Source organism: Pteropus medius, unplaced genomic scaffold (genome assembly GCF_902729225.1).
Source record: "Pteropus medius unplaced genomic scaffold, Ma_sr-lr_union100, whole genome shotgun sequence".
Classification (NCBI taxonomy): domain Eukaryota; kingdom Metazoa; phylum Chordata; class Mammalia; order Chiroptera; family Pteropodidae; genus Pteropus; species Pteropus medius.
In genome coordinates this window covers 13347581-13372490 of record NW_024351543.1, presented here as the reverse complement: position 1 = coordinate 13372490, position 24910 = coordinate 13347581, and the positions used below count along the sequence as shown (strand labels likewise).

General features: G+C 39.4%; 1 long non-coding RNA gene across 1 annotated transcript in view; it reads left to right on the top strand.

The window, feature by feature from the left end:
• Nucleotides 1–1254: 1254 nt before the first annotated feature.
• LOC120586777 (uncharacterized) overlaps nt 1255–24910 on the top strand; it is a 79120-nt gene continuing 55464 nt past the window's right edge. The window contains exons 1-3 of the long non-coding RNA XR_005648797.1: nt 1255–1401; nt 4807–4910; nt 24609–24724. This is a non-coding gene — a long non-coding RNA (uncharacterized LOC120586777). The remainder of the gene's footprint in view (nt 1402–4806; nt 4911–24608; nt 24725–24910) is intronic.

The window sequence follows — 24910 nt, the reverse complement described above, 5'->3', positions numbered from 1 at the left end:
GTTGAAACGGACAATTTGAGATAAGCTTTGGATTCCAATCCTGCTTTACTCACAGTGCTGCTTTCTTAGATGTTTCATGCATATTGTAGTTATATGTGCGGGATTCCATTTAAGATCAGATGCTGCTAACATGCAGGTTGAAAACCACTACTCCATCCTACATTGAAAAACAAATTCCCTCCTCCTCTTTGGTCTTCAGTTTTCTTTACTTGCAAGATTAAGTGGCTGGATAAGAAGTTATTGAAGTTCTCTTCTACCTTCACAGTCTATGGTTTTTTAACTTTTGCTTTTGGCTAAAGTGGTGCTTATTAGTTACATGAAAACTGACAAAGTTACTACCTTAGAAGTTATTAATGTGGCACAGCTTCCCCATCCCTGTGAGTTTTCAGCTGGCTAATGCCACATGACAGTCACAAAATGCCAGCATTGCTGGTGTGGGATGGAGTTAACAGTATGAGATTTGCTAAGTGTTTCTGTGTGATCAGTGTGAAAGCAATCACATCTCCAGAGTGAGAAAGGTCAGTGCCCTGTAGCTGCCAAACCTCACCACACTAAGGGGACATGAAGGGAGCAGCTACCCGCCGAACACAAATCAGGTTAAAAAATGAATATCCTCTGCATTTGCAGTCTAATAGCTCCGAATGTCAAATGATATTACTTTAGGAGACTGTTAAGCCCCCTTCTCAGTGCACAGCAGTGTATAAATCCCTTCATCTCATTTGATTAATCTAAGAGACTATAGAATATGTTATTAGGCACGGAAAACACGACTGCAGCATGATAGTGTGTAGTGTTACTGAGCACGGAAATGGAGTCCCATTTTTTTCCTGGTCCCAGGTTGCTTGAAAGGAGGGAATAAAATCTCGTTGATCTTAGTTAATTAGTGTCCTATGTGAATCAATGTTAGTGAATATATACATAAATAAAAAAATGGATTATACAGTGAATCCCAACAACCCTATAGGATCAGGACTCTTCGTGTCCTAAAGAAAGGACTCTTTCTTTCTCTGTCTTTCACTCCCACACTTTTAGCTCTGGAGCACACACCTGCACTTGGCAGGAAGAAGACCATAATATTAGCAGTGGTTATTGCTAGCTGGTAAAATTACAAATGATTTTTTTATTCTTATGTTTTTATATCTTATACATTTTATAATGGGCACATATTATAATGAGAAAATATATGTGTGTTATTTCAAAATACATTTTCCTTTGTTCATTTTAAGGTAATTCTTTTCCCCAGAAAGGCCCCTGAGGATGCTGTCTTTTTTTCCATCTTGCTAAAATGGAGGAAGAAGCTACCTGAAATGCCGTGTGAAGCAGATGAACTGAGCTTTGCCTAGGAAGCATCATCCTGCCTGTTCCTTTTCAAAACCCGGAGCCTCTGTAGCCTGACAAGGGGTAAGAAATGTGATAATAAAGACGATGAGCCACTCCAGGGCTGGATTTCATTTCCAGCTTAATTAAATCCTAGAAACACACCTGACCTCTAGCTTTGAAGAGCTGCTGCAAAAGCCAGGTGCCCTCATCAGCTTGGGCTCGCCCCACTGTGATTGTGGGAAGCCAGTCTGAAAGGAGAAAGTAAGGGAGGCAGAAGCTGCTGGAGATGAAGCCGCGGAGTCAGGAAGCAGTATTTCAGAGAAAGCCGTTATCTCCACTGGGCGATCTGTTTGCCCTTCTGCTGAAAAGGTGAACAGGGAAGCTAACCTACAAATGTACTGAATTGAAACTCTTCCAATGGCACCCCACTGCCCTGCCACCTGTCCCCCTCTACCGGGTCCTCGACCAGCTCCCTGCCCCTACCCGTTGTGGTAAATTGGGTACAAACTGCACTGGGTTGGCACAAGTCCAGACTGGCCGATCAACAAATGAGGTTGACTGGCTCCTCCAGCATTTACAAACTCATGGCTGCTTCCAATCCTTCAGTCACTGCTGCCACTGCTGCTGCTGTCCAGGGTCTCTGTTCTATATTCTAGAGATCAGAAATTATCTGGAAATGTATGTAAAGAGGATTTATTTGATTTATTGAGCCCTATCTTAGACCTAAGAAACAGAGCCTGAGACAGGGGTTTGGGTACCTGGGATTTATGGAGAGGGTGCTCTCAGGAGAAACCAGGAGTGAGGCAGGGGGCAGCTAAGAAAAGCAAAAGGATGAGCAAGGACATGGTCTCAGGAAACTCGGCCTTGGCCTGATCCACATGGGGCTCCAGAGCATAAACCGCACTGTGTATGGGGGTCCCCACCTTGCGGACTAGAGTTTGGTCTGACTGACCCCCTATCAGTTACTTGCTGTGGGCCATCCCCAGGGGTGAGGACATGATTCTTTAGATCAGGAGACTGTCATCCACCAAGGGCAGTTCTCTGAAGGAAAGAAGGGGCCAATTAGAGTTCATGGCAGCCAATATTCACAGTTTCTCAGGGATTTTTGTACCAACCTATAAAGGGGCTCTGGCAGTGTCCCACCATCACCCATTAATCCACAGTTGACCCATACTGCTTTCCTTTAGAACCTGAAGACTCGAGGGGGTTAGAGGGACCCAGGTAAGTCACTTCCATTCTTGTAGACTTGTGAAGATTTTTGCAAATATGCCTAAAAGTAATGCATAGGAGATTCTTAATAACCATTGAGAAGATAAAGAGTCCTTTGACGCCAAGCTGTGAATATTTCCTTCTCCGCCTTTGATTTTTGAGCTGCTGTTATATTCGGAAAATAAGACCACATCTATCTTTTCGACTCAAGTGTGAGCTTCCCAAGGGAGGTTATCCTGCCTTATTTCATGTGTAGCACAGCCACCTGTACACATGCCTTGTTCATAGTAGGCTACTAAGCAACTCATGTTGAGTGCTCCTTGAATCTGGGGCGACCCTTCCTGGCGTTATTATTTCAGTCAGTCACTCAATATTAATTCAATGCCTATTCATTGTTAATAGCTTGAGGGTCATCGAGTTGGCAACTGTCTTTTATTTCCTACCTATCTGTGCAAGAGTTTCAGAGTCCATGAAACAGCGACAGTAGGGTGAGCATTGATGCAATTCTATTCTAGTAGAGGACCAGAAAGAAAGGCAGTTACATAGGGGGTCATATAGAAGAAAGGATGGGTCTCCAGAGTGAGGAGATTTGGAACACCACTCATTAGTCAGTTTTTGTACCTGTAAAATGGGTCGAAGATGCTGTCTGGCTGCACTTACAGGCTATTGTAAAAAATCAAAGAAAACAGTACAAGTGAAGTCCACAGACTGTGCAGAGAAAATTAATACATGTTTGAGGAACAATGATACCTCAAAGGCAAGGATAGTAGGTAAAATGGTTTGGAATCCCCCCAGCCCCGAAGTTCAGGTAGTACATTCTACCTTCATCTCATGTATGCACAGAATTCAGTGCCTCAGGGGAATAAAAGTGAAAAAGGAAAATCAGCATTCTTTGCTCTTTACTAACAGACCTTAGGTATCTGTATATGCTATAATTAGGGCCTCAGCTTACACCTCCAGTTTCTGAAAGTTTCCCATTTAATTTTACAAAGGACATATGCACTTTACAATGTCTGACACCTGCTCAAGCAGGCAAATAATTGTTTTGACACTATGACAGTTGTAGAGAGTATATTTTAAAAATTTCTGAAACTTGCCAATGGGATAATTAGAGTCTAATTCTCATTTGCCAGGGCAATGAGCTCTCTAGTCCAAATGACTCCTTGATGGCATGCCAGCCACATTTTCTCAGTCTTTATTGGCTGGTGGAGATTTAGTTCCACATAATTGTTCCATTCCTCACCGATGACTGATTTTTGACCTTTAATGGTAATACCAATTATGTTGAGTATATCACTGGTGGATTTCTTGGGATGGGCATTTTCCTGCTAATCTCATTGCTTGAAAAATAGCTTTAATTTCATTGTTGGGCTATTCAGGACTTCACTTCTCTTGTGGAGTGACCCTGCAGGTGGCCCAAGGCTATGGGGTATGGGGCAAAGAAGAACTGGCACTCCCACTCTGGACAAAGGTGGCCATGAAATGAGGGATGGCCTGAGGACTAGAGTCCAAGGCAGCAGGTAGAGAGAAAATCTGGACTTGAGGATAAAATCAGTGAAGACTGGCCAGAAGTACTATCTTGTATTTTAGGGTCAGATTTAGGAAGGATCTGAGAAATACTGGGGATGGAGGAAGTGGTGTAGTTTGCTTCCTGGACCACTGGGGCTGTACCACTGGACTATGAATGTGGGAGCTGATAGGATGGTGAGCCAGGCCAGGCAGGCTTCCAGAATCCTAGCCTTGGTTGGGACCTCAAAGAACATCTATTTTACTTCTACCATGAAGACCCAGATTAGTGAAATGACCTTTTCTAGATCACATAGCTTGCAAATGTTCAGTTCAGGCAAAATTTATTCTTCTGGGCTCTCCAGGATACATAGGTAGCTCTAAGTTTTTATTTTTATTTTTATTTTTTTATACAATTCTACTCTGACTTGTGATCAGGTGAATAAGGAAAATGTCTTTAAGATATAGCGTTTCTTTTCCAAAGGGCATGTCTTGTTTCTGCTCTATTCATATACACCAAATTGATTAATGACTCACAGAATTTTGAACCTTAAATTTGTCCATTTTAAAGATGAGTAAACTAGGACCTCAAGAGGTGAAGTGACCTACTCAAGGTCACGTGGCTTATACAAAGTACAAGTAACTGGCTATTACAAAGAAGTATGAGTTGACCCATGCATTATAATTATGCTGGTCTTTCTATGTATATAGAAGATGTTAATAAAAGCACTTGTTATGAACATAAGTTGCTTGCTGTTCTCCTCTTATCAGTTCCCAGGGAAGGATGTGATGAAGGATGGAAGCACCTGATTCCTGAGTCCTGGGGTTCTGCTGTGTGGAACAGGTGGACACAAAGGAGAGACGATGCACTGAAGGTGAGAGAAGTATCAGGGTTAGGGTAGACAGTCATAAAAGGGGGCTGACTGAAGGCACAGAGGGAGAGCAGAAGCCAGGTGAAATGTTTATGTTCACGGAAAGTTAAATTCAAACAGTGCAGAAGGCCATACAATGAAAATCAACTCTTCGTTGTCCCCTCCCTACTACTCTCTGATTCATTTCCCACAGAGAAGCCCTTTCTGCCTTTGCTTCTTCTAATGATTATCTCCAGAATTCTAAATAGCACGTGAAACCTTTATTTCTCCAATTATTAATTTTAAACACTAGCTTTCAACTCTCTGCTATGCATGATAAAGAATTTTCTCACGTCTCCCACCCCCCATCTTATTTTTCCTAGTAATATTATTAGTTTGAGTTCTTCTATTGGTATCTTCATAATTTTTTAAAAGTATGTTTCAAATGTTACATCTTGATCATCAATTTCAGATAAGTTTGACTCGCAGCTGTGAAAGATGTAAGACAAACACAGAAGCTCTAAGCTTCCTTCCACTTTTCCTCCTTCCAGTTCTCATAATCTTCCAACTGCAGCATTAAACATTGTCAAGATTTATTACTTCACTTTGAAAATCAAGCACCTGTATGGGTCATTAACAATGTTATAATTATATATCATTCACCGTATGATCAAGTAGAGTGACTGGCCCTTCCGAGGATAGGAAAAAAAAATGAGTATACATTAAGGCCATTACCTTTCTAAAGTAAGTTTTCAAAATATTAAAGTAAGAACTTAATTTACTTCAGCGCCTTAAAATCATGGCATTTTAATTTGCTTCATATATGTAGTCTTTCAGTATAGATTTTGTTTTGTCTGTTTCTCATTTTCTTTCATTTTTTTTAAATTAAAAAAACAGAATTTCTTTACCATTATACAAAGATTTGTTTCCCCACTTTATCACATTACCTATCAAACGAGGATCTATGAGTCTTTTTATGAAGACTTTTGTCCTGAAACTCTCCTTAACGTTTCAGTTGGTATTTTATTTTTCATGGCCTGTTTTACAGTTCTATCTCTTTTTCCTCTTTAATGCATTTATGACTTTGGCCTGCTGTTTTCATGATTTCCATTTTTCTTGGATTTTTTTTTTTTTTTTGTCTACTCAAGTATATCCTGAAGTAATTTTCCTCCCAAAAAGAGTACATAAGGAAACAATTCTATGAGTCTTGCATGATTTGATATTTAACCTTCACACTTGACTAACAGTTTGGCTGGATGAAAAATTATAAATTTGAACTTATTTTCCTGCAGAGCTTTGAAGCCATTTGTTGCACGTTCGTTCTCTGGAAGCGGAGTTGAAGCTTAGGGAACAAGCTGTTTATTAAGGATCAACACCCATGAGGGTAGGATTGGGCCACCCGAGATGGAGAACTGAGACTCAGGCATGACAAAGCCTCAGCCAGCATGGCAGGTGCTCTGGAGAGGGTCTTACCCACAAATGTCCTGAGTTGGGCTGAAATGGCTGGTCCTTGATGCCTGCCTCTCAGTCACCAGATACAGGCTGCCCTGTAAAGGACATGACCTATGGAGAGGCGGCTCTCTGTAGCTGAGACCGACCCTAAAGGGACTGGCAGCTGGCAGCTTCATGCCGACTGCGCTTCCTGCATCTGAGCAGCAAGTCTTTCTCGAAGGGGGACTCTGGGCAGCAGATGGATCTTTGTTTCTATCACAGAGTCGATGCATGACATTCATGCAAAAACCTGTTGTTGTTCTCCTCCTATATACTTTAGGATACTTTCTTTTTCCTTGGTACTGTCTTTGCTCTTGAGGCATCTGTATGTGGACTACCAAAAGTGCCCTTCCTCTAGGCGGGTGCAGTGTGCACTAAAGAGTTTGACTTGATGAGATAAGCTTGGATTGGATTTAACCTCTACTCACCCCTTGGCTAGGCACCTTTGTGCAGAGCACAGCCTAGACACCCAGAGGCGTGGCCCTTCTTGGTGTGCTCATAGTTCATGAGGATGTGTCCTGCTCTTTTTTGCTCAGCATTTGGTGAGGACTTTTATCCTAGGAGCTTGCAATTTACTTTAGCCCTGAGAAATCCACGTTACTTCTTGCCGGCTATAAATTCTGTGGGGCATGGCAACTAACAGGCTTCATTAGAAGACATGGGACAGAGAGTATGTAGAGGGGTGAGGTTTCTCTCTCTCTGTATCTTTTTTCATCTTGTTTTACCTATCAATATGATTCCATATGTTTTCTCCATTCCAGAACTTCGTTAAATTTTCGTATCTGCTGATGCTTCTTCTGCCTCTTGTTTTCAGTAATAATATGAATTTATTCACTTTTCAACCTTTTTATTACAATCAGTGGGTCTTTGATGGGACTTTTTATGGGATATTGGGGGAGATAACTCCATGCACTCAATCCTCTATCTTAAACAGGATTCTCCTATGGCATTTTACAGCTGACTGGAAACAGTGGTGTCTTGAGATTTTTCTGTGAGTTGGTCTTTTACAGGTAGCATTCTAATTGGAAGGAGGTGACAGGAAATGTAGTTTGAAAGTGCTTGCTTATAGCAAGTACACTGATTTTACATAGAATATATGATTTGACATGACTTGAGGTTATTGGAGACTTTGGAGGGTCAAAAGTCAGTTATCCCAAGGTGCCACCATTGTTTAGTAGAAATTTTGCTAAGTCAGCTATTGTTAGATGGATGCTGTCCATCTTACAGTTGGCTCGTCTATCCTGAGGAAGGAGTTAGAGAAAAATGAGATTTAAATAACTGTTTTCAGAGATGTAGACAACAACACTGTACAACGATGCTGTACAGACAACAAAGTGTGTTTTATGCAGAAGTTCAAGAAAGTTGTTCTGGTAAGAATATACAAATTACTTCCAGCAACGCCCTCAATTAGACCCTAAAATGGCTCTTTCTCAATTCCTTTCACAAATGCACCTGTTACAGACTGAATTGTTTTCTCCCAAATTCAAATGTTGGAGCCTTAACATCATTGTGACTCATTTGCAAAGAGAGCCTTTTAAGGGATAATTAAGGTTAAATGAGGTCATAGGCATGGGGCAAGCCTCCCTCACAGTCGCCATGAGAGAGCATGACCTTATAGGACTAGTGCCCTTAGAGGAAAATGAAGAGATATCAGGGATGCCTGTGCACACAAAGAAATGGCCATGTGAAGACACAATGGGAAGGTAGCTACCTGCAAGTCAAGGAGAGAGACCTCATGAGAAATGAAACCTGCCAATACCTTGATCTTGAACTTCTAGCCTCCAGAACTGTAAGAAAATAAGTTTAAGTCACTCGTCTGTGATATTTTGTTATGATGCCCTAACAAACTAATATAGCACCTAAGTTTTTCTGGGAGAATTTTTTGTGACACCCTTATTTAGAGTCTGTTTCAACCAAATATGATCTCCTGATATCACTGGTCTTTATTAAGGTCCAAGGTTAAGTCATTTGGGAAAACGTGGTCTATTCATGTACCGGTTATGTACCGAGCTTTGTAGCATTCTCTCGACTTAACATTGTCTAGTTGCCTGTGCCATCTTCCAGTTCTCCACGGAGATGTACTCTTGTGTTTCCAACATGTTCTTTAACCTTCATAGCTTTGCATCAGTGTTGTGGTCTCTGTCCACCCCTAAATCATGACCCCTTAGTGCTAAGAAGTGCTGAATAAGTAGAAGTGAGAATAAAGAAAATCAACTTAATTAGTGGTTGGATTTAAATCCAACTACATTGAGAGGTTGAATTTCTTCTTTGCCACTAGGGCTCTTTTTTACAAAAGAGCAAATTGTCTAAAATCATAGCGTAGTTCTTCCACATCCCAATTCCAGGCATGAACTTAATGCTTGATTGTCTTGATTTGCTTAAACGATTTTTCACAGTGACTATTTCCTTAGAAGTCAGATATGGTGTTGAATTCTAACAGCAGAGTGTTGGCCAAAAAATTCATCGATTAATGAGCATGTATCAAGTGCTGTTATTTCTATCTCTGGATGTGGTGTTCAGGGTATACAGATCTGTAAAACATGGTCTCTTTTCTAAGGATTGTTTCCTGTAGGCTGACCTGCATCAGATGATATGGATATGTCTACTTCTGACTGTTGGAAGGTCTGAGAAAAACCATAGGGATGAGATATATTAGTTTAATTGAAACACAAACAGGTTGAATTGTTTTAAAAGGAATGAAATGTTTGCTGAATTTTTACTCCATATTTTCAAGAGACTGGGGCTCAAAAGGTGATCAGCATTGCTTCCCCATTGATCATATGCTTTCACGCTCTCCTCCTTTGTTGCCATTTGCTGCTTGGCCTGGACAATGCTCTTGGTCTCTTCTTTTATCTATGTCCACACTGAAGCCTTTTGTGGACTCTAGTGACTATCTAGTGTCACCCTGTAAAGATGTAACCTTAAAAGCGAGTTATATAGTTTCTCTAAATCTCTAAGTGAAGGTAATTATGGTTCCTTTCTGATACACTTAAAGCATTTAGCCTAGTTTAAGACATATGTAAATACTTTCTAAGTATCAGGTATGTCTGGAAGGTGCCTCCTCATCTTCAAGTGCAATTCAAGTGTCATCTTCTCCATGAAGACTTCTCACCCAATTCTCAGCTATATTTGTTTTGTTTTTCCTCTGGGCTCCTGTAGTATTTCACATTTCATATTATCTGATTTGTTTAGTTATCTCCTACACTAGTTTCTTAAATTGCAAAAATCCTATTTTATATTTTACTGTAATCTCAGCCTATTATGAAAGTGCCTGGCACCTAGTAGGCATTCAAACGCTGTTGCTGATTAAATAATTAGGACAAATTGGTCTTTGGGGACAAGGTGTATAGAAAAGTAAGAGAGGGAAAAAGATGGAGTTAAATTATAGAACATGAGTGAAGGAGACATTTAAGGATTTCATGGTATTCGATTGTTGTCTGGCTGAGAATTGATGATTATAAAATATCTGATGTGAACTGACCCAGTGAAAATTGGGTAGGTGAACAAAATTCTATTTGGGGAGAATGGCATTCTTGAGAATTGACAGAGGCTGTATCTACCATCAGCTTTAGCATTATTTTGGTTCTGCTCACAAGTGGCTATTAATGCCTGATCCTAACTACTGCAGAACCTAATATCCTCCCAAATGCCATTCTCTACAAATAGCAAAAGTATTTTTTAAGACTAAATCCCTGATTTTTTCTCAATCTGCTGGGATGAATTTGCAATTATTATTATTATTATTATTTTGCCCAGGGAACATCTTTTTAAGACACAATTTTGAAAAATTTCCAAGTACTATTATTATATGTATAGGATAAATCTTTACTTTGGAGCTTATTCACCTATGATCTGAATCTTTAAAATCTTGGTTTATGTGGGGTTTATGCTATGTACTGGGGATTTTTGTCCTACGTGAAGGAAATGGCTCAGCTATCAAAGTGAGTTTGACTTAAATATCATTATTAGGAAGCTGAATTGGTTCAGGAGACCCTGAGACTCAAAACAATTGTTTGCTCAGATCCCTAGGGACAAAGCAAGGGAACTGAATCTTTTCCAGGACCCTGGGAAGGTGTCAGTTTGGATGACAGACTGGAGATAGTGAAACATTTTGAAACAGTGTTTAAATAAGGATTATTTTTTAAAGAACTGTGAATCACACTAATTTCAATCACACCCAGTCTCATAGGTGAGCTGACAAATTTACATACATTATTAGTGAGATAGTTGGGTGGCTGCAATTTTTTTCCTGTTAACTGAAAAGTAGTGTTTGTTTCTATAAGGGTAAGACAGCTAAACCCAATCCTCTAGTGCTGACAGACCCTTAAGGTCAACGTTCCTTTAAACACATAGTGTTTCACTGGATCCTTACAAATGCCCAATCTCATTTCAGAGGTGTTGAAATTCAGACTCAAAGAAGCAATAACTGGCTCATGATCACAAAATAATATGTGACTGCGATGATTGGTTTTACGTGTCTGTCTAGGTTGTAGTCCCCAGTTATTCAATCAAATTTGGGTGTTGCTATGAAGATATTTTATGCATGTAATTAATGTCCACAATCTCTTGATTATACGTAAGGGAGATTGCTATAGATTACCTGGATGGGCCTGATTCAGCAGGTTGAATGGCCTTAAGAGTAGAAATGAGGCTTCCAAGAAGAAATTCCACCTGTGGACTGTTTCAGCTCATGCCTGAGGGTTCAGCCTGCCCTTCCTATGGTCTTGTTTGTGGATTTTGGACATGCAAAACCAGTTCCAACAATTTCATAATTTAATCCCTTGCTATAAATCTCTTAATATCTATTTCCTACTGGTTTTATTTCTTCGGTTGAATTCTGGCTGATATGGTGACAAAGTGACTTCCTGTCAAATTATAAAACCAATATCTTTGTATTAAGCTTTACAGTTCAAAAGATGACATCACATATATGATCTTTATTAAATACTGGGGCTGTGAATAGGTAAGTCAGTCAATCATTCTTGTCATCACCACCATCATCCTCAGACATCATCATCTTTGCTGTCCTTGTTGCATTTTACAGCTGAGAGAAAGGGTTATACAACCTATAAGAGGCAAATCTAGGGCCAAGAACCAGTTCTTCTAAGTCCAAATACATGCAACATCAGTATCTGCCTGCACAAATCTTCAAATACCTTATCCTCTGGGTTTCTGGATGTCTTCCAAAGATCATTTCCTCTCCTGTAGCTTATCACTACACAATTTCTAGCTACCACATCCATGGTCATCATTGGTAACTGCATGATTTCTAAAATCTCTATTTTAAACATCCATTTAAAAAACCTCCAGGCATGACTTCTTCCAGTGGGTTCTTCTTTTTTAAAGTTCTGTTCATTCTGAAGCCCAAATTTTAGAGTCTGCACATGGATACTACCAGCTGACCCATCCAGTATCCCAAGCTGAGCTGACTGGTGAAGGGCTGTCTTGCTGAAGAAAACACATAAAGAGTGGAAGAGGAGATCGATTACTCAAACACGCAGTTGCCAATGCAGGGAATCAAGGATCACGAAGAATCTGGTAAATATGACACCACCAAAGGAAATTAATAAAGCTCTAATAACTGACCCTAAAGAAATGAAGCTATGAACTATCTGACAAACAATTCAGAATAATCAGAATTCAGAACGTAAATTGGTACAGCCATTATGGAAAACAGTATGGAGGTTCCTCAAAAAATTAAAATAGAACTACCATACCACCCAGCAATTCCACTTTTGTATATATATCTGAAGGAAACAAAATCAGTATCTCAAAGAGATACTGTACTTGCATGTTTATTACTCACAATAGCCAAGACATGGAAACAACCTAAGTGTCTACCAATAATGTCCCCACATGTGTGTGGGACATATATATAAAATACAATATTATTTGGCCATAAAAAATGAAGGAAATGCTGCCATTTGTGACAACAGTGCATGAACCTTGAAAACATTTGCTAAGTGAAATAAGTCAGATGTGCAAATGCTGTATCATTTCACTTATATGTGGAATCTAAAAAAACCCTGAATTTATAGAAACAGCAGATTGGTGGTTGCCAGTGGCTAGAGAAAGGGCTGAGGGAAATGGGCAAAGGTGGTCAAAAGGGTACAAACTTTCAGTTGTAAGAAGGGTTAGGGTTAGGTTAGGGTTATCGAAGCCCAAATATAACTTCTAGAAGTTCTGAGGACATAATGGCCAACAAGGTAACTATAGTTAATTATACTGTATTGTATATTTGAAAGTCGCTAAGAGAGTAGGTCTTAAAAGTTCTCTATACACGCGCGCGCACACATCGTATGATGTAAGCTGAAGGATTTGTTAACCTTATTTTGGTAATCACTTCACAATATATACATACATCAATCATTACATTGTACACCTTAAACTTACATAATGTTATATATAATTATATCTCAATAAAGCTGAGAAAAATGAAGATAAAACTAAAAATAAAATTTAAAGTTTGCTGTATATATAGTCTCTGTTTTTAACATGTAGTTAGCCCCATTAAAAAAAAATACAAATCAGTAAGGAAAAGGCAAATATCCCAATAAAATGGGCAAAAGACTTGATTTAAAAAGATCTATAAATAGATAAAGAGCATGTGAAAAACTGCCTGTTATTAGTCATCTGAGAAATGCAAATTAAAACCATAAGATGATACTAGCTCACATCTACTAGAGTGGCTAGAATTAAAAAGACTTGCAATACCAAGTGTTGAAGACGTGGAAACACTGGAACTCATACATTGCTGGTGGGAGAAAAACTGGTACAACCACTTTGGAGAAGTTTTGGCAGTTCCCTGTAAGGGCAGAAATACACCTCTCCTATGACCAAGGAATTCTACTCTTAAGTATTTACCTTAGAAAAAGGAAAATGTGTTTACAAAAAGACTTGTATGAGAATGTTCATAGCAACTTGATTTCTAATAGCCCAGAGCTGGAAGTGACCCACACTTTTCCTTGATTTGCTTCTCAAGAGCGTGTCTTACTATGGAAGAGATTGAAGAAATTTCAGCATAGGGATGAGGTGGACCTTTCTAGCTTCCATGAAGAAATGACATCGCAAAAGGAGCAGATGACACACATTCTTACACTTCAAACTTGGACCAATCATTAGGTGTGGACTTGATTCCAAATCACCAGTCTCAGTGCTTTGGTCTCTCCCCTCAGTGGTCAGGGTATAGAAGCCCAGAGAAATGGGGCCCCACTTTTCCTGCTTCAGTTGCTGCCCAGTTCGCGACATGCTGGAGTGAAAGTTGATTGTGCGTCTCTCCGAACTCTGCTTCCAGTGATGTCACATTGGTAATGTGAAACCAGCATGGTGGGAGAATTTACACCACAGAAATCAGCCAATGCTACCTTAGTGCCTCTCACCTCCCACTCCATGTCTCTTTGGAAAGGCAGTTAAAACTTTGCTAGCACATTACTGTTTGTACCTACCCCTCCCTGCCTGGTTATTCTGCTCTGATAAAATTAGTCATTCTTTTTATATGACCACTGTCTAGTACACATGTTTGTATCCCCAGAAATGGACTTTTTTGTACTTTCATTGTTCCCCGATTCTGCTTTAGAGTCAGCAAGTGACAGCACTTTTCCTCTTTGCTGAAACCTAAAAGAAGGACTTCACTTCCCCACATGGTGAGTGAGAGTGTTTCATGAGATGATTTTCCTTGTTCATAGTTTTCTAAACATTTAGGCTGAACAAGTAGGAGCAACTTGTGAGGAGACATCACAAAAAATATAGGTGATTTAGGAGAAATGCATCTGATAGGAGGGTTGAGCAAGGGTCAGCAAACTATTTTCTTAAAGAGACAAATAGTAAATATTTAAGACTTTAAAGGCCAAGAGGCAACATTGAGGCTATTATGTGGATGCTTTTATAACCATTTAAAGTGTAACCATATATTTAAAAAAACTTAGCTTGTTAGCCATGAAGAAACTGGCTGGCTCGGTCTGTGGCTGTAGTTTTTCGACCTTTGCTTAGGAGAACTGACTGGGGGCATGAGGAGAAAGGCAAGGTGGTCAGGTAGGAGGCTGGAAGATGAGGGCGATGAGGGCTAAGGCTAGGATGGTGGCAGTGAAGAGGAAGGAAGAGGTTAGAGGGAATCTAAATATCTGATTAGATGTATATATAGTGGATAAAAAGACGAATCAAATGTGATCTAGGGGATGGCTGCAACTTGTAACTCTGTCTTTGGGATTTACAAACATAGTAGGATATTAAAAGCTCCGAGAAATCCTGCAGTAACTAAAACTGTCTGTGTTCAGTCCAGCATTTCTCAGAATTATTTACCCATTGAGCCCTTTATTCATGAATTACCTCCTAATGTCCCCAATGAAATAATGTATCAACTGTACTTTAGGTTTCACTGACTTGATCTATAAGTGCATTTTAACATAGGGAATTGAGTTTCTAAACAGGCATTTGGGGGAGTGTAACTGCAGAAAGATGTAGTAATTGCAGGAAACAGCTACCACCCTTAAGGCAGTGGGAACAAAGGGAAGAGGTTGTGGTTACTGGAACCTAGAAGGGTTGAATGAAGGGTACCATAGAGCTGATACAAAGCAGGAGGTGACACCTGGCTGTTACTGGTGTCCCAGCTATTAGGGTGGAAAACCGCTGCTGAAGTAATATTAACAGGAACAGGAAGCAAACAGCAAAAGGCAAATTCCTTCTCCTCACTCTAGACTTGCAGTCTTCCTTTATTGGCAGATCCTAACAGGAAGGCAAAAGGCAAAGGAGAAATTTTTTCTGTGGAATCCAGCCTCAGAATCATAAAACAGAGAACAGGAGGGCGGGTGATGCTAAGAGACAGTAGTTGAACAACCATCCTGGATCCCAACCTGCATGTATGGTCAATTTGCAAGCCTCCTGGGTCTGAATGACTCAGAAGGTCTGTCCCTCCTTCTAAGGAATGGAAGTCTTACTGAGACTTTCCTTTCTTCTCAAATAGCAAAAGTTGTTCATTTGGGTGGAGAAAATCATGGTTTTAATTACATTTCTCTTATAATTCAAAAGAGTTTAGATAAAGGAAAAGAGATTTTGGCAAAGAGCTAAACGACTTGGCAACTTGTTCTAAAGAGTTTTTCAGTGTCCCTAGATTCTAATCCTGTGATTATGTTCTTCAATTTTTCATGTTAAGTGCAGGGATTAAGAGGTACTTCCTTTTTTTTTTTGCTGGTGGTAGGTACTTAGTGCAGTGGTCCCCGACCTTTTTGGCATCAGGGACCAGTGCCCCTATGAGAATCTAATGCCTGATGATCTGACATGGATCTGAGTTGGTGATGCTAGCTGGGGAGCAGCTGCAAATACAGATGAAGCTCACTCGCCTGCTACTCACTTCCTGCCTTGCGGCCCAGTTCCTAACAGGCCACAGACCAGTACCAGTCGATGGCCCAGGGGTTAGGGACCCCTGGCTTAGTGGAGAGTGTGTGGATAACAGGGCTGTGTGCTGAAACGAGGTACACAAGAACAAAGGGAAAGAGGCACCTATTCCCCCCAAGAACCCCTTCTTCAGAGAGGCACCTTTCTGGAGGAACTGAGGCATCCTGGAGTCTTGTCTTTAAATGTTGCAGTGACTGCTGCAGAATGATTTCTTAAAGATGAAACTGTTCCAGTGTGGAAGGCTGACTTAGGGCAATGAGCATAGTTTAAGGAAAGAAGACAGCTGGCTTTGAACCCAACTCAACCATTTGCTACCTGGGTGGCCCTGAGATACTCAATTTACTTTATGATAAGTTGTACCTGTCCTGCCGTCTCTTTTGGCTCATTCTGAGGATCAAAAGGGATGGTGGCTAAATATGAAAACATATTGCAAAAAGTAAAACAAAATAAAAACACAAGAAATCAACAATGATTAGGCTTGGGCTATTTCAGTCACTTGGTTCTTGATTCTACAGGGGTCCCCAACCCCTGGGCTGCAGAACAGTACCAGTCTGTGGACTGTTAGGAACCAGGCCGCGCAGCAGGAGGTGAGCAGTGGGCCAGTGAAGCTTCATCTGTATTTGCAGCCACTCTCCAGTGCCAGCATCACCACCTCAGCTCTACCTCAGATCATCAGGCATTAGATTTTCATAGGAGCACTGGTCCCTGGTGCCAAAAAGGTTGGGGACCACTGCTTTAAGAGATACACATACTCTATAAGAGATACGTGCAAGGGGGATACATCCTCCCCAACAATTCCTTTCTTTTATAGAGAAGTTACAATGTGTACGTTTCTGGGCTGTTGCATATTTATTTCCATACAAATATTTGTCTCTAATGTTATCAACAAAGCTCCCAACATGCAAGTAAAAACAAACCCAGGAAAAATACACCTGTATTCCCAGACCAATTCAGTTTTCTGTATTTATTATTTTCAGTTTTTCTTTGGTATAAAAATGGACTAAATGTTTCTGAAAATTTAGTTTGAATCTAGGAGTCAACTACTTCTCTTCTTCCTCCTCCTTTTTCTGATTCTTCTCATTATTACACTTGTAGTATTTATACTGAGTGCTACTGTATGCTGCATGCTTTTTAAAGCACTTTAACTGTATTACATCCTTAAAAGAATTCTATGGAGTAGATATTATTTTTATTCTCACTTAATATTCAAAAACTGAGGTATAAAGAGGTAAAGAAACCTGCCTGAGGTTATTTATTTATTTATTTATTTATTTATTTATTTATAATCTATTTATTTTAATGAGTTGCAAGTATATAATACATTGGTTAGAAATCTATATAGTTCATAAAACGATGCCCCCCACCCCCCGCAATTGCTTCCTCCCTCCCTCCCCTGACCCTCTACCTAGCCAATATATTAATGCTAACTACATTTCTTATGGCATGCTCCCGATCCCCGTGACCATCCATCGGCTACTAATTTGTACTTCTTTAACCCTTCACCCCATTCTCCCCTCCCCTCTGTCTGTCACCAAAGTGTCTACTATATTTGTGAGTCTATTTTTGATTAGTTTGGTTTTTTTTATTCCTTAGATTCTGCATATAAGTGAAATCATATAGTGTTTATCTTTCTCTGTCTGACTTAAATACCTTCTAGGTCCATCAAAGCAATATCTTTTTCCATCTCCTTCCTTTTAGTCTGTGTGTGTCTTTTAATCTGAAGTGAGTCTCTTATAGGAAGCATGTAGAGGTCTTGTTTTCTAAACCATTCATCCACTCTACCTTTTAGTTGGAGCACTTAATTCTTTTCCATTTGAGATACTTATTGATAGGAATATAGTTGTTACCATTCTTTATTCCTATTTTTGGTATATGTTTTTTCTTCTTAAAGAAGTCCCTCCCACATTTCCTGTAATACCGGCTTGGTGGCAATAAATTCTTTCAGCTTATTTTTATCTGGGAAGCTCTTTATCTGTCCTTCAACTCTAAATGACAGCTTTGCTGGATAAAGTATTCTTGGTTGTAGATCCTGGGTCTTCATCACGTGGAATATTTTGTGCCAAGCCCTTCTGTCCTGCAGTTTCCTTTGAGAAATCAGCTGCTAGTCATATGGGTGTAACTTTGTAGGTAACTATCTGCTTTTCTCTTGCTGCTTTTAAGATTTTTTTTTTTTGTATTTAAACTTTGGCATTTTAATTATGATATGTCTTGGTGCGTGCCTCTTTGGATCCCTGATTTTTGGGGTTCTCTAAGCCTTCTGGGGTATATGTCCATTTCCTTCACCAGGTTAGGGAAGTTTTCCATCATCATTTCTTCAAATAGCTGTTCAACATCTGTTTGCCTTCAGGTACGCTGATCAGGTGGATATTTTGAACTTTAATAGTGTCCCATATGCTCCTTAGATTATTTTTATAGTCTTGGTATCTTTTTTCTTGCCATTCTGACTGAGTGTCCTTGGCTTTCCCATCCTCTAGATAAGTCATTTGATCCTCTCCTTTATTCACTTTGTTTATTCCTTTGTTTATTCCATGTAATATACTTCTCATCTCGGATAATGTGTTCTTCATTTCAGACTGGTTTCCTTTTATCATTTCCATTTCCATTTTTATGGTTTTTTTTTTTTTATCTCTTTGTTGGAGTTTTCACTGAATTTATCTACACTTCCCAAAAGTTCATTGAGCATCTCTATAACCAGTGTTTTGAACTCTGCATCTGTTAGATTATTTGACTCCATTATTTCTGGATCTCTGTTCTGGTCTCTCATATGGTTTCTGCTTCTTTGTCTTCCCATTTTGGCTGCCTTTCCATGTCTGTTTCTATGTACTAAGCAAAGCTCCTACGTCTCCCGGTCTTATTAGTGTGGATTTGTGAAGTAGGTGTCCGGGGGCACAGTCCTGAGAGGGGTCCAGCTGCAGGCCAAATTTAGCCCAAGCCTCTGCCCCTCTGGGGCCACCTGTTAAGATTCAGCAAACAATCCACAGATGGTGTGCTTATAGTTGCCTCAAAAGGCCACACCAGGAACTGAGGCCAGCTGCCTCCAGTGTGAGTCTAGGCACTGCTCAGCAAGGAGCACCTGACTCGCTGAGGATACACCTGGATGTGGCTTGGGTGGGGCTGCGAGTTGGGGGAGGCAGAGGTTCAGGGAATCTTCTGGGCGGAGCAACCTCTGTTATCCAGTTTGATGACGTCTCGGCGCACTGGGAAGGAGAGAAGGCTCAACAGGGAACAGTGGATAGCGCTGGCACTTCTGTACAGAGCAAGTCTCCCCTCGGCCCTCACTCAGACAATGTCTCCTTGTAAGTCCGTGGTGCTCCCTGCGTGCAGCCGAGTCGGCACTGGTGCTCAGAGCGAGCAAGTCTGTCATCCGAAAGTCTGCTGGCTTTAAGAGGTGTCTGCCACTGCCACTGCTGCAGCCTCCGTCTCACTCAGCCGCTCGGGACCAGGTAGCCCCATGTCCACGCTCCATCCTACCTTCTACCGTCGCAGGGTGATTTCTTGGGTTTTTCCCTAGTTGTATGGCTTGTTCATCTAGATCCCAGGTGATTTTCCTTGCTGCTGCTCCTTGTTTCTGTCACAACTTTGATTTGGTTGCCAGAGGGATGAACAGAGCCTCTATCATCTACTCCATGTTTTGCCTCCTCCCTGAGGTTATTGATAGTAAATTATGGAGCTAGGATTCAAACCCACGTAAGCTAGTTACAAAATCTCAATTTTTTTGCTGTTCTCTTGTATTCAAGAAACAATTTTTCATGCATTGTGTAAATTAAAATTGCCTCTCAATAGCTTTTATTTGTTCATATTGAGATATTTATTGAACACTTACAAAGTGCTAGATAGGGTTCTAAGTTTTCTCTATGCACTATCTTATTTAATCTGCACAATTATCATTATTATTATCCTTATTTATCAGATAAAGGAACTAAAGTTCAGAGAATTTAAGCAATTTGCTCAATCCAGCCTTCACTTTTAATAATAGTTGAAGTTAGTTTTTGAATTAGGGTCTACATGACTCAAAACCTCATATTTTAGTGTAGTAAGTCACATACCTCTTTGTTTACTAATCATAAATATCCTGTTTCTCATGGAGGCATTGCTCAAAATTCCCCAAACATTAGTGTAAAGCTTGTAACAGTGGGAAATACTGAAATAAAGCTAAAGATCAGAAATCATGTAATATCAGCAGAGACTGAATAATTATATCAAGAAACTGAGATGGGGGTAATGAAATAGAGTTTAATGCTCAGGCTTTGAACTTGTTAAAAGACAAAACAAACAAAAAAGAGAAATCCAATTTATCTAGTTGATCTAGTTCTCATTGTCAGATAAAAGACCAGTTATGCAGAAGACATATGCTTTCCCTATCATTCAAAGTCAAGAGAAATTTATTATAAATCTTGTACTTGGACAACAGTCACAGTTTGTAGGGAGCTTCCACAATACACAGCATGGTATGAATGAATACTTGGTGAAAGGTACAGATTAGAATTTATATCATATGTGAGACAGATGAAGTATTTCCAGAGTATTTTTACTTGGGCATGTATTGTAGGAGAGCATATTGTATTAATTTCTGACATATTTTTTAGATTTCACATTCTAGTGCAACATGTCAATGTCCTTAGATCTGTTATAATAACTATATGAGTAAATGTGTTTATCAGTTGCACAGAAGGAAACTACTTCATTTATGTACTAAGAGCCAATTGTTTACTTCTTGAAATATTGGAATTGACAACTAACTTAAAACTTGTTCAACTTCTAGCTAATGGTCTCTATTTTCTCCTTGCAAGATCTGGCCACACCTCAGACTCGCACATTCATTTATTCATTTGGCTTATAATTTGTTCCCATATCAGTTAAGGAGGGCCTTAGTCTTGGCCAGCACCCAGGCAAATGAATCAGAGGAAGAAACCTTGGCCAAGGACCTGTTGGATCCCAGTGGCCTGTGATGCATTCAAGGGCTCTGTGCACAACTACGTCAGCTGAGCCATACTTGTTAGTGTTATGTTAAATACACAGACTGTAGTTAAATACACAGACTGAAGCTGACTATAAATTATCCAGGAAAGTGAAAAAAAAAAAAAGACAAGGATAAAATCCAGAGACAGTTCAGAATCACTGAGGTGGAGTGGTAAACTTTCAAGGCCAAGGTGATAAAGATGTCTAGAACTGGGCTTATATTCAAGTGATGATAGCACAACATTTTTGAGCTTGGGATAGCAGTGCTTTAGTAAGCCACAATCTTACCCACTTAGGCTGGGGATTCACACTCCTTATGCTGCATCACTTGATGGATAAAATTACAAATAGACAGGTAAGGATAAACTGAGAAGCTCATTGGATCCTAGTCATGTGTACAGATGTGTATTATGGCCAGGTTTAAAGGTTCTGCTCAAAATCTGACATCTATATTTCTAAATCTGTTTGTCTATCTACTCATCTATCTGTCCATCCATCTATACACTCATTATCTAAATAAAATTGTATCTACTGATTCAGGAATTAATCCTTGTTCAATATTAATAGAAATGAAAGCCAAATCAAATGTCTTTACTTCAAAATAAATTAAAGAAATGCACTTGAAATGACACAAAACATAAGTAAACTTTGCATTCATTTATAACTACGACAAATATTTTCAAAACACTCTTATGTGCCAGGAGCTATGGCAAGGGCTAGGGAGGGTATAAAGATGAATAATACATAGCCTTCGTTTTTTAGAATTCACAGTTTAGTACAGAATATTTATATATGCATCTCTGACCTCATATCTTATCCTCTTTCTTCCACTCATTTCACTCTAGAGACACTGTACTCCTTACTTTTCCTTAAACATACCAAGCACCTCTTGCCTCAAGGCTTTTACACTTACAGCTCCCTCTTCCCAGAATGTTCTTTCCTCATATATGTACAGGGCTGACTTCTATAATTTCTTCAGATCTCTGATAAAATGTCACCATCTCAGTGAGGTGTTCCTTGAGTATCCTATATGGGAAAACAACTACCTCTCACCTAAGAACTTTGTATCTCCGTAATCTGAATTATTTTTCTCCTTTATTGTATATATTTACTTCTTTTTGTTTGTTTATTGTCTATCTCACCCTAAATGCCAACTAGCATATATTTTTCATGAAAATAGAGGACTTTCTTTAGCTTATTACTCTATCCCTTTGTCCAGAAAAGAGCTTGACAAATAGTAGGTGCTCAATAAATATTGTTAAATAAATAGGAAGGAAGAAAAAATAATGTTAAAATATGCAAATGAATTGTTTGACAGCAATGGGGAAGGAGTGATTATTTTGGATAGGAGCTATGGCTTATGAATCCTTGAATTGAAAGGTATTACTTTACTTCAAAAAAACAAAGATCACATATATGGGAAAGCTACATGGCTGACTTCCAAGACAGATATACCTAACATTTCAGGTATCAAGATGCTGGTTAGATGTAATGAATGACCGTATGATGCCTGACAATTATCTATTACTCTTTGCTCTTCCCCCCCCTTTTTTTTCTTTTTTATTCTTTTTTTTAGTCTGGGATCATTTGGAAACAAATGAGTTTGACCTCATTTCCAAAACTACTTATGAAGCCTGTTTCTGTTAACCAGGACCTAAATCTTCACTAGTGGGCTGTCTGTGCTTGATTTTGTGTTCCATGCTTTACAATTTTGACTACTGATGGGACTCCAGAGAACACTGAGCATTTTCCTTCTTGCAAAAGCCATCATTCACTGGAGACAGAGCAGGGAAGAACTCTAATATCCACTGGAATGGCTCAGTGCAACCCAGACTGCCAAAGAAAACAGGTGTTCAATGATTACTGGAACAAGTTTGAGGCAGAGAATCCCAGCTGTGCTGCATGGGCCATTGTGATCACTCTCCTTGTAGTGCTTGTGATGTCAGACAGGTAAATGAGGACTCTCAGGCAGCCAAAGAAGATCCTTTGTGGAGCTTTTCACTCTTACATTCATTTAGCCAACTATTATTTATTGAGCATCTGCCTTGTGCAAGGATCAGAGGATGACCCAGTCTTGATTCAACTAGAGTGTCTCTTCAGTAAATTCGTGGGATTAATCCCCCAAAGGTTTCAGAAAGTCTTCTCTTGGAGATTGTTTTAATCAAAGAGTATTATTTGCAGGAAGGAGAAACCCATTCGAACAAGCTTCCTTAAAACAGAGGAGAACAAGGCACATGCTCTGTGGTCAGTACTTCAGTCTTCTCTTTTTCCTTAGGCCTGGTTCCTCTAATGCTCAGTGCCTCTGGCCAAAAAAGACTAGTGCAGACCTGGCTGGATAGAGCTGTCCAGGAGAACTCAAAGGAGACTATCCCACAGCCTGTGTGTTTCATTTCAAACTCCTGGAAGAGAGTACCTGAGTGGCTCAGCTTGTACTGGGGTCCTCTTCCATCCAATCAGATATAACAAGGGGGCAAAGTTTTATGGCCCACTGTCCATTTATCAGGGCTAAGGGAGTTGATTCTCCCAGAAGGTAGAATGAGGATGTAGGGAGGGCATGACTGGCATCTCTAGTGTAGACTCAACGGGCTGTTTGGAGCTAGGAACCAGTGATTTTAAATGGGACCTGAGGGAATGGAGCTGTCATTGACAGGAGCTATTAGATATAGGGGAGGAGAAATTCAGATACCAAGAAGGAAGCCTGGATATCCAAGCCAAAATGATGGAAGAACTGAGGCACTGGTGGTTACTATCCAGGGACTTGTAAGGAGGCCAATGTCTACTCACACTTCAAGGCATTCAATCCTACTAGAGAGAGACATTCTTGAGAGGGAGAGCTATGGGCTTGTTCATCATTATATTTCAAGATCCAGCAGTGCTTGAGACATTATTGATGTTTGAAACATAGTTATTGATCAAATGAATAAATGAGTTAATGAAGATACTTGAAGGAGTATCACTTCCTCTATAACGCTTTTTTAATACTCCCTCCAATAAAGTCATTATTCTCTCTTTTGCCCTCCCAACATGCTAACCACATTTTATGGTCACTGTCATATGACAAATGAATCTCAATTATACTAAATGAATTCCATTAAATATAAAGTGGGTTCTATTAAACAAAATAAACTACATCAAACTAAAAATCTGCACAGTAAAGGAAACAATGAACAAAATGTACATTTTAAATATATACATATGATTTTATTTGTCAATTATACCTCAGTGAAGCTGGAAAAACAAAAAAGTGGGTTCTATTATCTTAGAATTTCCAACTTCGAGCACAGTGCCTGGCCATGTAAGAGCTTCTTAATAATTGGCCTTTGAATAAATAAATATTATATTTGCCTTTTGATGATTTAGACCCAAAGCCTTATTTTTTGATAAAAATTGAATTTTTCTAATTATGAAACACATATTTATTATAGTTATAAAAAATAAGGAAAATAAAAAAGAAATATACCAAAATCTTGCATTTTGGTATATTTATAAATTTATATCTTTTGGAGATAAAATTATAATTATTACATGTATGTACATATACATGTATTTAGTATATACAAAATGAACATTTTTCTATATCTAATTCTTCAAACCTTGGTTTAAATGTCTATAGTATATTTCATCATTTATATATAATAAAACTTTTTTTATCTGTCTCTTTATCATTGGACTTACAGGATATTTCCAGGTTTTGCATTCCTAAATAATTCCTTATGAGAATTTTCTTTGTGTCTTCTAGGTACATTTCCCAAAGTAGAATTATGAGATCAATGAGCATGCATATTAAGTGGGATTCTTGATAATTATTGTCAGCCACCTCTAGAGAGGATGAATCAGTTTTCATGATGCCAGTTGTGTATGACCATGTCTGTTTCCCCACAGTCTCATCACTGGATAGAATTATAATTTTAGAAGATATCAGTTTGATCTAAGACCCTACTTACTGCGAACAATGCAGAGACCCTGGATTGTCCTGGGAGCAATGTCTCTGGCTAAAGGTAAGCAGGCAGTGGCAGAGCAGAGGTGAAAACATGACAGTTTGTGCTCTTAAGCAACTTAGGGTCTTTGGGGTTAGAAACATTTGATAAACAGCTCATTTTAAAGCAAAGGCAGAATAAAAATATCAACATTAGAGAGTCATCAGGAAGACAGGCACAGACTGCTCATGTGCAGGAGGCTTGGAT